Below are 14028 nucleotides of genomic sequence, written 5' to 3' on the forward strand. Positions count from 1 at the left end.
TAAGGATTGTCTATTCTGCACTATTATAAGGACCCAGTATATGAAGCAAGAATATGCTATAATCTCTCCAGATTTGAATCAACCCTTAGAAATATACAGCATTGCCAAAATCTAACATAAGTATGTTTAGGCCAGTTGCCTTACACTGGCTATTGCTAGGATACCAATTTTTTTGGATTCCTGATACCCAAAAAGGATTATTCACTCTTGGCTTCCCTACATAATGTACAAATAAAAGGGAAATATAAATCATACCTTGGAAAACTCAGTCAGGCTTTAATGCCTTAAACTTGCCAAGTTTGTCTTACTAAGAAGCAGCTGTTTCATACACTGAAGTAAATAACAAAAAGTAAGTTTTTGAACATATAGGTAGGGCATGCAGGAGGAAGAGGAGGAATTGACAAGAGAGGTGATTCCCATACATGTAGATGTAGAGGGGCAGTTAATTCCCTGCTGTATGGCAAGAATATTTATTATTTTCTTCAATAGGCAGTGTTTAAGATATGTTAGACCATCCTGATAAGGAGAAGCAGATTAGTGAGACTTTCCTGGGTTATGAAGTACTGCAGTCCAAGTAACAACCACTACATGCATTATCATCAGCGTTTTCTGTTTCAGGGCACCAGAGTATACTACTTTGCATTTGTTTTGAAGCAAAATATGCTTTTAGACACCCACAGAAGAATCAGTCATGAGCGCAGATATATCAAACATTTTGTGCCTGACAGCTTTTCTCTGCCCAGACCAGAGCTGCTGCTCTGGTGCCAGATTGAGAGTGGCCACCTCTTTCCCCAGGGTCCTTCTCGGTGCAGTCAGCAGTGGTGACGTGAGTGTGTTGTCAAAGTATTGGTGGGTCAGTTAGCAGCTGGGGGGCTGTAACACAGCTAGATCATAGAGGTGGGTGCAGAGTGCTGCCCCAAGCTGAGGATAGACCAAACCTCATAGCTTGGCATGTGGTTCCATTTGCAAGAGTGCTTCAGAAGCCCCCCTCTACTTCAGGAGGGCACTTGTGGGGGAGGGGGATTCCCCCAGGGACAAACCTTGGTGGCCACTTGAGAATGTAATACTCTCTACTGAAAGTACAAGTGGATCATAATTGTTCCTGAAAGGACAAAGGGATCTTCTATCTTCTGGGGAAGGTGGGTGGCAGAAGCAGCGTTCTCTGATGCTGTCACAGCCTGTTATGTCAGCTGTGGAGGTGCCCAGACTGCTGGATCGATAAGTAGTTGGAAAATACGTAGCTGTTTCAAAGACAGAGACTTGCAAATAAACTGTTTCTACTGTTTTAAAGTCAAACTGTCTTCGAATCTGCTGTTTTCTTCGTGCAGTTGTTTGCTTCCAAGGATACTACTTATACAAGACATGTCAACTGGAGAGGATTACATTAGCAAAATGGGAAATCCATACAGTTAGCTGTGCTGTGGTTGACTGGTTTTTATTCTTGGCTTACAGTGTAGTGATATTCAAACTGTCAGCTACATCTAAGTTGGCTGTAAACAAATGTGAGTCCAAACTGGCATGTGAAATTCAATTAAATCACCACATCAACTTCTGTATTTGCGTTCTGAGGACTGAATCTTAAAATAAGTGTTAATGCAATGAATTATACACAATGACAGAATTTCTGGGGTCAGCTTCCTGGAGGAAGGTAATCAACAAAGATAGAAATGCAATGAAGTCTTGTTTTGAAATGCAGTGCAGGTGCAATATCTAGCAGAAAAATAAGTTAATCAATGAACTAATTTGATAGTTCAAATTCTGAGTGCAGGCTACTCACTGGGCATATATAATGTAGTTTGAAAGATAGTGTAAATTATTAATATCATAACTAGATTGAATGTCTCTATCCATTCACTCATCCTGCAAGTGGGGTCCTTACTCCTAAATATTTAACGATAGTTATAACAACTAACCTATTTTCTTCCTTTCCAGCCTGTAGGAGGAGTTACTTAATTCACTTGTGGCAATTTTATTTTCATAAATATATGTGTTCAAGTGGAGAAATACTCCAGTCAGTAAACTGGAGAAATACACTCCAGTCAGTGCTGCAGATGAATTGGTTGCTTCTTGGTGGAATCTACAGCTCTTAGAGATAACACAAGGCAAGACCAGATTCTGTGTAGGCACTATCTGCTTCGTGTTTTCTGCTTGTCGATGAGCTGTTTACTGAGTAGATGCTGTGGTAGATCATGGTCGCAATGCTGTTTCTCAAGTCTGGCACAAAATATCATTGTGGAACCTCTGACTCCATTACAGGGGTGGAGAGTAGAAGGAAGTCAAGGTAGATGGAAGATGTTGTCCCAGTTATATAGTTTGGTATAATGAATGCAGTTAAAATGCTTTCCTACTTCTTTTGTCATGATAAGTCCTGCTTGTGACTGTCAGTTCTTGGGTCAGGCTTGTCTCTTTAGGTTCATTAATTGATTCACAGAAGCCTATAAAATATTTTGTTAGTTCAAGGCTGCCTGAGTTAAGATATCTTCTATGCCAAAATAGGAGTCAGAAGCAGCTAGCCAAGACACTTGTGCCCTCTGAAGTTCATGGCGAAGAAAGGTGGCACTGCAGCAATAATGCTTAGGAGTTTACAGATGAGTAAAATGAGTCATTGTCTGACTGGTAGGCCAAAAATTCCTATCTTGAAGAAGTTCTTGAAATGAAGAGAGAATGTGGTCCTCTTTTCTTTCTGTCTTATATTTTTTCTTTGTTCTGCTCTTCTGAACAACCAGTATTACCTGAGTAGTCTTTTACTTGGAAAACAGTTTTGTGTCCTTACAGTTATGTAGAAAAATATTGTCTCTTATTGATTGTCTTCTTTGCTTATCTTTCCTTTTATTCCTTGAAACATTGGGATTGTCATTCACCTGCTGTCCTTTAAACCTGAATTTGATGCTCTCCATCTCTTCTTTCCGCAGTTTTCTTGTATTTCTTTCTTGGTAAACTACTCCCAAAACAAATTTTTCTGACTTCTTTGATATTTTGGAGTCTAACATGACAGAAATATACCTGTTGAAGAATAGAAAAAAAATCAAGTGAACAAGTCAAAGTTTCTGCTAAGACAAGGAGAATACAGAGAAAAGTGATTCTGGTGGTTCAATCTACATAGGCTAAAACACTGAATCCTTTGGCTATGTCTAAAAACAACTGACCCTTCTTTCATACTCGCTAACTTTTACATAGTAATCTGTTTTTCCAAACTCACACTACATGATCTGGACCTTTCACATTTACAGTCTTCAGGAAAATTTAAGTTCAGTTTTAACAAGCTTCTCAACTTTTTACATCATCATATGGGAAACTGTATTTGTCATAATATACCAGGAACCTGTAAAGATAAATTGGTTGTATTTCATCACAATATGATTAAGATAGATTAATTGTGTTGGCTTTTGTCAGGTAAATACTGTACAAACGTCTACTTTGGCTCTTGTGATGTTTTTAGCTAGTCAGTTTTGATATTACTTTCTTTCCGTGAATAAAATCATTTGTGCCTCTTTAGGTGCACAGGTCATTTTGCACATTGGGTGTAGCTCCTAAAATGAGCCAGAGAGGAGGGGACATAGGCATGGGGGAACAGCTTCAGGAACTGTTAGGGAACCACTCCCAGCTTGTTAAAAAATTATTTCCATGTGAGCTAATACTATTCCTAAAGCTCTTAGTGGAAACAGAGTTCAATATTATCTAGCTACATCTGGAAAGGCTCTTTTTGTCAGAATGTAATTTTTATAACATGGCTAAACAAAGTGAAAGCTCGGGATAGCTTTCCATCTAGCTCCCTGAATGCTCCTATAGTTTTCATAGAGATATGTTTCTTTTCAGCTATGCCAATATCTGGATTGTAAGAACAAACCTAAGTTTTAGATACAGTTGTGCATGCCTTGCAGTTTTTAATGAGTTTTCTGAATGAGTCTCATGAGTATGTTATTTGCATGAACAGTTTATGTTTATGCATGTATATTACACTAGATGTGCTTTATGGAAAGCATCAGAGTACTGAATGCATATACGCTTCATATAAAACCTTTTCTTTGATCGCTTATGAGTTCACATCAGTACAGCCTGAACTAGTCCTCAAGACTTTATGATTACCTGATGGACAGTACAGAGGCCTCTGTTATTAACAAAGTGTATATATGTGTCTGTGTTTACACAAGCACAGAGAGGCAGTGATTACACTGAGGGGCTAAAAACAACCAATGTCACTGAAATTATTGATCATTTGGAAATTAATTTTCCATTCTAAAACCTGTTCTTGTATTAGAAAGTCTGAAAAGATAGAAAGGATAGGTGGAAAAAAATGTGTGTGGTTGTTTGATTGCTGAATTATTATTCTTGTTTTAGTTTTTTATTTTTGTTATCATTTGTTTTTGCTTGTTGGCAACATCCATGATTTTTGAAATATCAGAAAAACTACATTCTGTCTTTTCTGCTTTGTTTTTTTTTGTTGTTGTTGTATTCCTGAAGGATCTTCTGAATTTCTGAGTGATATCTACTGTGAGTATAGTTACCCTTTTTCAATCTGCTTAAAACAGGTACCTGTTTCTGGAAGTGCCTTCTTGCAATCTCCTGTGACATGCTCAGTTGTCCCCCTATAGGTCTCCACATACTGTGGAATTTTCCAGTGCAGATTGGGCTGTTGTTTTGAATGTAAAATAGTCTGGGGAAAAACACACCCCATTTTCAGTGGCTTTTCTCCATGATGAATAAATTCACAGAGGAGAGCATGCTTGTGCTTTTCCATTCCTGTTCTAAAGCATTAAATACCACCTTCAGTGCCAACAGTCAAAAGCCCCATGTTTTGGATAGGTGTATAACTTTTAGAAATCACAATTTAGAAATGCTTTCTGCTATAGGCTGATATATTTTCCCATTTCTGTTGTGTGAATACTAGCTATGGTTTGTTTTAATTTAATGTCTAGTAAGTGAATCTCCCTAAATATAGTTTATGTGCAAAACAGCTCATTTACATATATGGTACTGTTAGATTAGGTAGCCAACAAGCCTTCTGGTTTCAGAAACTTTGTAGATGCCTCTGTGTAGAAGTTATAGAGCAGATATAGCCTCAAATAGAAATGAGACTCATTGCTTCATTTAGGTATTAGGCTAAAGTACTGGATGATTGACTTACAAAATGTGGCAAAGCCACTAATTCATCTCAAATTGTGCTCTTCTCTGATTCTATCTGAAGACAGTTTCAACTTTCAGATAAAATAATTGACCTATGGGCTGCCAAACACAGGTGGAAATACATTTTTTGGTAGGTGTATTCTTAACACCTCAGTAAATCCTCCAGTGTTAATAAACTGTTTTTAATTCAGCACTTGGTTAGGAAAAGTACAACTGGGTTTGGAAAGCTCAGAGAGGAGAGAAGCACATTTCAAGTATTTATATTCTTTTACTTGGTATGCATACTTTGTAGAAATCTGTGGGAAAATTATAGCAGCATATTGTCCATTCCTTCCTCCCTTCTCCCCAAAATTAGAGCAAAAGATGGGATTCTGCTAACCACTAAATGCCTGGAATTCTGTAGTTTCCTCTGTTGCTGTGCTCTGGCCTGCACAGGACTGGTTTACAGCTGAAGACACTGGCACACAAAAGAGGTGAAAGGATTTGTCATGAAGCTGGTGAACATTCAGTCAAGATCATTCTGCAAGTATTAACTGGCATTTTCACTGGTCTTCTGAAAAGGCCAGACTGGTGGGAGTCTTAACAATAGCAACAAAATAATCCAATCTACCAAGAGGAAAAAAAATATATATATTAAAAAAAAAAAAAAGGGGGGGGGGGGGGGGGGGGCTGCTGGGGAGGAGGAAGCATAATATGAGACAAAGGAGCCCATAATAAGGCCTAGATACTGTGATCTATGATCAGGTTTTGCAAGCAGCTCAGGCTGCCCAGGGCCCCACCCAACCTGGCCATGAGCATCTTCAGGGAAGGGGCATCTACAGCTACCCTGGGCAACCTCTTCAGCACCTCACCAACTTCTGAGTAAAGAATTTCCCCTTAACATCTAATCTAAATCTCCCCTATTTTTGTCTAAAGCCATTCTTACTTCTCTGTCACTATCATCAAGTCATGTAAACAGTTGAATCCTTTCAGTTTATAAGCTTCCCTCAAGTACTGAAAGGAACCTATGCAGTGATATTCAGTGGGGAAAACACAATGGGTCCTAACAGAAATGAAAATATGAACAAGATGCTTTAAGAACATCAACAAAAAAAAGTATCATGTATGTACCAAGACACATTTTGTTACAGCTCTACCAATATCACCTTTGTTATGATTAGAGGCTAATTTGCATATACAGATAATGTAGTCATGTAAACAAGCTTTTACAGTATCGTGACCATTTATTAATCTTTTACCTAAAGTGCCTGTGGAGAGGTGCTTATTCAAGCTTCAAGGCTATTTTTCCTGTAACGGTTTGGCATGGATCTTAAAGGGAAGAGGTAACATCAAAAAAGCAGCATGTTAAAAATGCAAATATCCAGGGAAAACAGCAACATATGAATCTCTGTGACAGCATACTCCTTAGTGGAACTGAGTTAGCCCCATCTGTGCAGGCAGGCAGTTCAGTGGAATGTAAGAGAAATAGTGGGGACAGGAAATCTTCAGGCTTGTGATGGCAGATTCAACACATCTGATGTTCCTGTTGATGTCAGTATTTTTCAGCCTGAGGGAAAATACAGCCTAATGCAAACTGCATTCACTGTGAGGCACTCAAATGGGAAGCATTTTTATGATCAGTCTATTTCATGGAATGAAAGGAGAAGAATTGATGTGATATGCAGGGGTATATATTGTTAATTGCTCGTCATAACAATTCTTTTCTTCAGCAAGATCTCTCTTTTCCCTTTCCTCCTCACCCTATGAGGTGATCTTGTCAATATGGAAAGAGCAACCACGTAATGAAAAATTGCTGTTGCCACGGCATAGAGAGAGTTCTGGTCTTATACTGAAATAATTTCTTAGTCCTTATTTGCATTCCCTGACCCTCTAAACAGCTATATTAAATGTTTGGATTCAAACAATTGAAAATTCTTTATTATGAAGAAGAAATTAAAAGAAGTAATGAGCTTAACACAGCTCAAGCTCAAAAAGACCTTTTCTGGAAGCTAAAGGTAAATGCATATTTCTACACTGTTAACATCCCAAAGTAGCTTAACTTAAAACATACCAGGGAAAGATTAAACTGAAGATGATGGAAAGAGAACTAATATTTTCTTTTCACAGTGAACAATGTGAATTTTCATCTGTGTTGTTGACATGCCATACAAAGGTAGTGTTCTGAAAACTACTATGCAGGTTGTTAAAATCTAAGTTAAATTCTTTAATGTGATTTTTTTTTTTTTTTTTTTTTTTTTTTGCATCTGTTGAATTCCCCTGTTTATCTGACTGAAATGTTTGCACCAGGCTTGTTCTTGTTCCATCTTCAGTGTTTGAACTAGAGATAATTTTCCCCCCCATTTTAAAAATTTTTCTTTTAATTCCTTGGTTTTGTGGGTGGATGTCTCGATGGACTGATAGTAACTAGGATGAACTTAACACAAGAAGAGGCAGATGGTACCTACACCTCCTTTGGTGGTTCTGTCAGCACACCCTCTTGCCATTGTTCAGCAGTCTTCACTGTTCCCATCTTGGATGTCTGCGTGAGAGATGCTGCAAATTGTACTGCAGCTCAACAGGTGATTTCATGGCACATAGGATGGTGCAATCTGTCACACAACCACCAAGAGCTTCAGCCAGCTTTCGTGCCCCAGGTTAAAAAAACCCCAAACCATGAAAATTTGGTTCCTAACTACACCTGCCCCTTTAAATATCTTGAGCCAAACTTCAGAGCATTACAGCTCAAAAATACAAATTTGTGCTTCAGCTTTATTTCTGTTGTTAGAGATTTTAGCTCATAGTACCAGACCTTTCTGAGACACTCAACTTAAAAGCTAAAGCTGTTGGAGGGTCTCTGAGATAACTTGTGTGTTTTCTTTGGTGTCCTCTCTAGCTGCTCTTCAGTAAGCTGGTAATTTTTTATTTTCACTTCCCTCTTTCCTTCCTTCATTTCACTGTATATTTGATCCTAGATTATTGTCACACCTGTGGTTAAAGTTTACCTCTAGGAATCCAAATACCATCTTGGGCATCGAGTACTACCAGGCACTGTTAAACTTTAAGACAGTCATGTCTGTGCTCTGTGGTTTGGAGCAGTCTCAAATGACAACACTGACCATAGTTTGGTGATTTCACTCCTTTGTGGGTGAACATACAAACCCTAATTTTGGAAATGCAGCTCATTTTGTCCAGGAGGCTTTTCATCCTTAGCTTGTGACACACCACGTAGTGTCCGTGATAATGTAGAAGTCCTAACAGTTTTCAAACTTGTGGAGTTATATGCCTCTGAGTCTTAATCTCACTAAAAAAGTAGGTTTGAGGAAAGGTGCTACTGTTATTGCTCTCTTATCGATATACAGGATGTTGTTCCCATCTGTCACCTTCTGCCCCAGAACTGGCAGTGAGCTATGCTCATTACTCTGTGATTACATTTTGTAAGGTGGGTGGCCCATAGCTGCATCTCCAAAGCACTATTAAACCTTTGAATTGAAGTGCAGCTGGGATAAAAAGCTTAGCCTGTTCAAAGGCCAAGTGTGCTTACTTGAAAAGCAATGATGGACCAGGAATAGTTTCTCTTTTTCTGATGTCCCATTAAGACTTCTCAGTTTGCCACCTAAGATGGTAGGCCAGCTGATATACAGACATCTTTTAATCAGCTACTTAAGAAATGGTTTCATGGTACAAGGTATAGTCTCTTTCCCAGCACTGGATGTCTGTTCAGGAAGGTCTGTCTGCATACTTGAAATAATATTATTTTTCTTGCCCACAGGAGTCTTGAAAGCTGAGGTTGTTTGCCTGATGGTTTGGATGTTTGCTTTTTTTTTCCAGCCTGCTGCACCTCATTTAGGGCAGAAGGGAAGGGAAAAGATTTGGATGAAAGTCTTTTCATCTCTAATGTTTGATATAAAGCATAGCTTTGTTATTCTAACCTCCTGTATCCATCCTCAGGGTGGCAAAAGAACGGAAAATAACTGTAGAGAAGTATTTAATGAGCTTATTTGTTGCATCCTGTCCATCTTTGAACTTCAAAATTCTATTCTGTATTCCTCTAGCCTCCAAAAATATACTACTCCTTCTGCTTCATATTCCCTAGTGACTGAGTCACTACAGATTGATGATTTAATTTCTAGTGATTGATGTGGTAAAAATAACATATCCTGCTACCTGCCCAGAGACACTAAGATTTATTTCCATACAGAACATATCCCAAGCTTTTAAATCCCCTTGTAAATGCAATTGTAACTCCTTGGGAACCCCACTATACAATGATAGCTGATGCTTGTGCTATTTTGGCACTCTGATTTGGTGTGATGCTGTGTGACCACCATCATTCATTTAAGAAAAGTATTTTTACTTTTTACAGCTTTAAAACAAAGGCAGTTAAAGAAAAATTTTACCTGGGTCTGGTGTCTTACTGCCAGAATGTTTTGTGAACTCTCAGGATGATTAAAGAAGAATGTTCTAAACATCTTAATTTTATAAAAATAATGTTCTCTGAAGATGCTCATGTTTAAGTGCTGAAATACACATAGTGTCCTAGGCAATGTCCACAGGCTACCCAGTAAGGGTTGTACAGACTGGACTTCACTAAGGATCTCCTGGTTGGTTTAGTGGAAAGATGTTTCTGGATATAACTAATAAGTGCAGTTATAACTATTAAGTGCGTACATGTAAATGTAAGATATGCCTTTTATAGACGTATGCCAAAGAAAATATTAGATTGGATTCTTGGTTCTGGTTAGAAAAATGAGCCTTCCCTGAAGAATCAGTTCCTTGATGAAAGAAGTGTTTTGGTAGAAGGCATTTTAAGTGGGATTATTGCTGTCCTTTGTTACATTGATGAATACCTCCCAGGAATTAGGTGACAGTTTTCATGAGTAGGGACATCCAGGCTGTGTCCAAGAGTTAAACTAACTTCTGATTTATAAGGGTTGCTTCCTGTGAGCCCTTATTGGCTACCTATGCAAAACCTTTGAGTTCTACCTCCAAATTCTTCCTACCTTTTGCCAAATGTGTAAATAAAATTATTTTATCCAAGTAAATACGACCCTTTCATAACATCAGAAGAGCAGATTGTTATGAGTGTCCAACCCTCATCTTAGTCCTTTTTTTTCTGTTTGTCTGTGAAACAAACAAAAACACATCAATCTCAAATGCTCCAGGGAACAGAAAAAGAGTGGAAGGCTGGTGCTTCTTTTTCTGGATCAGGGAGTAAGTGGCAGAGGACAAGGATGGGAAGTTGACTTCAATGTGACTACCACCTGTATGTCTGGAACCAGCTCTTGCTGACAGCAAGAAAATTTCCCTAGGAAGTCAGATTTAATAGTTCTTCTCTGAAATACAAGAAGAGGAAAATAATAATGATAACGTCAGGAAAAATGTTCAGAAGCTCCAGTGTGCCTGCCTGAATACTATTACATGTTATGTATTGCAGACAATACAAATATACAGTAATATTTATATAAAAACACGTTTTCAATATATTCATTCTTAACAAAACCATAATCTTTTTTGAGCGTGAGGCTCTTGCAAAGAATGTCAGTTTTATACTTGTATATTTTATATGACAGTACCAAATTTCATAGCTGTGTAATGCAGAAATATGGTAATCACTGGCTTAAATATTTAAATAGTGAAAAGTTGATGATACTGTGGTGAGGAATGTTCAGATACTATATGAAAAACAGCAGAAAATATGCAGGAGAAGTGTAATTACATAATTTGTTAAATTTTTTGTATTTTGCATTTTCAAGACATCATCTTGTGCATGTATATATTTGCAAAAATCAAATGTTCATCATTTGATGCTTCACTTGCTAACTGCGATGTAAGATCCAATACACTGATATGCCTCTACAGGAAACAGGTTTAGTCTAGCTTAAGAGCAAGTTTTTTTCCAAGTTTGATTTTCACATCTAGATTGACATGATCCTCGTTTTCTTTGTTCTCTCTCTAGAATATTTTACTCCCTGATTTGGTTTCAGTTTTCATCCCAGCCATCATTCTTAATTCACATAGCCTTAATCTGAAATTTACACTAGGAGTGTCAGGCTCTACCAGAGCTGTTAAGACAGTCTATTTTAGTGAAATGTTGAGGGGGTCACTGTTGGAAGGGATTTCCTCCAGATTTTGACTGATAGAGACAGGCAATACGGAGACAAATCTCCCTCTCTATTTCTATCTCTGCTCACAGATTAGCTTCATTGAAAATCATTGGACTTCTGCTCTTTTGCACTGCCACTGCCTTTTTCTCTATGCCTCCTCTGAGGAGCTTTCTTTCTGCCATCCCTAATGAACTCCTTCAGTCCCTGAATTTAGTAAGGTCAGCGACCAAGAGTGTGGATTACCCTGGTAGTACAAATACAAAGAGGAGGCCCTATTCTTTTTTATCATTCTCTTACTACCCTAAAGTCCATCTAAAACAGTGTTTGAAGTATGTGTGTAATACACTTTTTTTCCTCATTTCGCTGAGTTGCTTTCCGTTTTCTGTGTAACCTTTTCATACGACAAGCCTGAAGATTTTTCTTCTTGTTGTTTTCGTTATAGATAGCCCAGCACTTGTGAAAATGGAGGCAATATGTTAATTAGAATGTGATTTTGAATGATTATCAGCATACCCTGAGCTACTGAGTACGAGCTGGTAGAACTTGAGCCTTCGTGAACAGAATTACTTTAACTGGGCAATCCAGCGGGAGACGCTAGAGTGAGTTTTCTGTTATTGTATTAATGTGTACCCAGCTTAGGTCCTCAGGACACATCTGGCCACTATTTGCTTGAAGATATCTCTGTCTAAGATAACATTATGATTAGCATTAAAGGAAGCAGAAAAAACAAAACAAACAAAACAACAACAAAAACAGAACAGGTCTTCCTTAAGCAAAGTGAAGGAAAATTTTCATTTCCCAGCATAAAGAAATGAAGACTCTGGAAGAGTAACCCAAGATAGAACCTGGCAAAAACTAATTATGTCCTTTGACAAATAGTGTCTGGAGATCTAATAAATCTAGTTATTAAATGAGCTAAGCAGGAAGCTGCTTAGAAATATTAGCACTAGAGCCAGCAGAGGACAAAAGGTGTAGGGATTACAAACTGCATTTGCTGAGGCCTCCTGTCAGCTCAGTAAGATCAGAGTCAACAGTGGCTGGTGTACTGTGGGAAAAGCAGGAGAGGGAAGACGAGCACTGTCAAGGTTTGTGCACTGCTATAGGCACTTGACCTACTCTCATCATTGTTGCTTTGCTTGGCTTTTTATCTGATAAATTAAAAATAATAATTAAAAAAAAAAAAAAAAGGATTAGAGTCTAGAAACACAGACAAAAGAGAGTTTACTTAACTGCACAAATGCTATGAAGTGCAAGTGCCACATGAAAACTACACTTTTAGAATTAAAATCGTAACTGGTGGGACTAGCAGTAATGCTTTACAGTCATAGGCCATAAGTGCGGTGGTTGACAGCAAGTATAAAGTCTATATCCCTAGACAGATTCAGGGAATGGCATTTAAACAGTTCAGAGTGTGGTCTGTAGCTCAGCTGAACTGGCACCAGTTGCTAGAGCAGATTGCATAAGTGACCCAAAAGGGATGGAAGAGAATATCTTTCCAGCTCCCAAGAGCAGAGGGATCCTTTTCAGGGAAGCTGTCTCAGCTGTCAGAGTAGCTCTTCTTTCATCTTGGTGGACTGAAAAATATCTGTATTTTTCCCTTTGCAAGTGAAAACAAAAGCTGGCATTTGAACAACTGTTTTAAAAAGTGGAAGAGCTTCAAGCTTCTGAGAGTTTAATCTTCCAGAATCTTAATGATGGCTTATAAAAGTTAGTATTCTGCAGTGAGATACTACACAAATTCTGCCTCGTGTATTTGTAAAAGATGAGTGATAAGCCATTATGGAGCATAATTCACTTGCTATTTTAAAGTCAGAGAAGGTGCAACTTGATTTGTTTCTGTAACTGTGTGAGCTTTCTTAGTGTTTATGTACTGAACAGAAAGTGTTGCTTCGTCCTACTGAATTCCTGTATAGGCACAATGGATCTGAAGGCTTTTTGGGAGTGATGTGACTAGGCTTTCCTGGGTGGGTGTTCCCTGATCTCCCTGTAGGCTGTTCCCAGAAGGAGGCTTATTTGCAAACAGGGTGCAAGTCCTGAGCAACCAAGTCTGTGCTGTGACTTGAAGAGAGCAGAGCGAGAGCAGCAGCTTGTATTATGTGGGATTTCTGGGTCAGTAGACCAAAGATAAGTCTTCTGTATCTTTTTATACAGCCTGCCTTGGCTCCCTTTTGTGCTGGTGAAAGACGGCCTCCATGTGCTTGAGGCTTGACTCCCAGCTCAGAGGCTGAATTTGAGAGTGGCTTTCAAACATTAGCCAAAAATGTTAGTCTGTGCATGTGTGTGGGGAGGTGTGGGGGAGGCCACATCACTCCTTTGTGCAGTCACACAGAATGAGCCACAATCTGTCATGCTTTTGGTTATTAATAGCCAGAATATGAAAGTAGGGCAAATATCCTTCCTGATTTATCCTGACCTGAATACTCTACATCATCTTCAGGCCACAGAATAGTAGTTCTGTGTCTAGCTGTCACATTCCTGAATTTTAGGAGCAGATATCTGTGACTATTTTGTGTCACGATTATCCATGTCACATTACAGAGAGAAGCCTGCAGGCAGGCGCGCGAGCTATGTGAGTGCTGCTTGCTTAGGGAGACACTGGGATGGTGATCCTGCTCCCTGTCACTCCATACTGACACAGACAGCCAGACAAGAGAACCCGAGGGAGAGGTCACCCTGGCCTGGAGTGGCTCTGCTGGGAATGAGAGAAGAGTAAAACACAGAGAGGCAGCCCACATGATGGGAAGAAGAGTTAGAGAGCCATGAAACAGTGCTGATGGAGGCAGGAGGCTTTTGATTCTGGGATGGGGAGGAGGAAATGAAA

The 14028-nt window shown here is 38.8% G+C and overlaps 1 long non-coding RNA gene across 1 annotated transcript in view; it reads right to left on the reverse strand.

Moving 5' to 3' along the window:
• Window positions 1-71: 71 nt before the first annotated feature.
• LOC140247628 (uncharacterized) overlaps window positions 72-14028 on the reverse strand; it is a 50030-nt gene continuing 36073 nt past the window's right edge. The window contains exon 5 of the long non-coding RNA XR_011902731.1: window positions 72-3003. This is a non-coding gene — a long non-coding RNA (uncharacterized lncRNA). The remainder of the gene's footprint in view (window positions 3004-14028) is intronic.

Source organism: Excalfactoria chinensis, chromosome 2 (assembly GCF_039878825.1).
Source record: "Excalfactoria chinensis isolate bCotChi1 chromosome 2, bCotChi1.hap2, whole genome shotgun sequence".
In the NCBI taxonomy this organism is placed as follows: Eukaryota; Metazoa; Chordata; class Aves; order Galliformes; family Phasianidae; genus Excalfactoria; species Excalfactoria chinensis.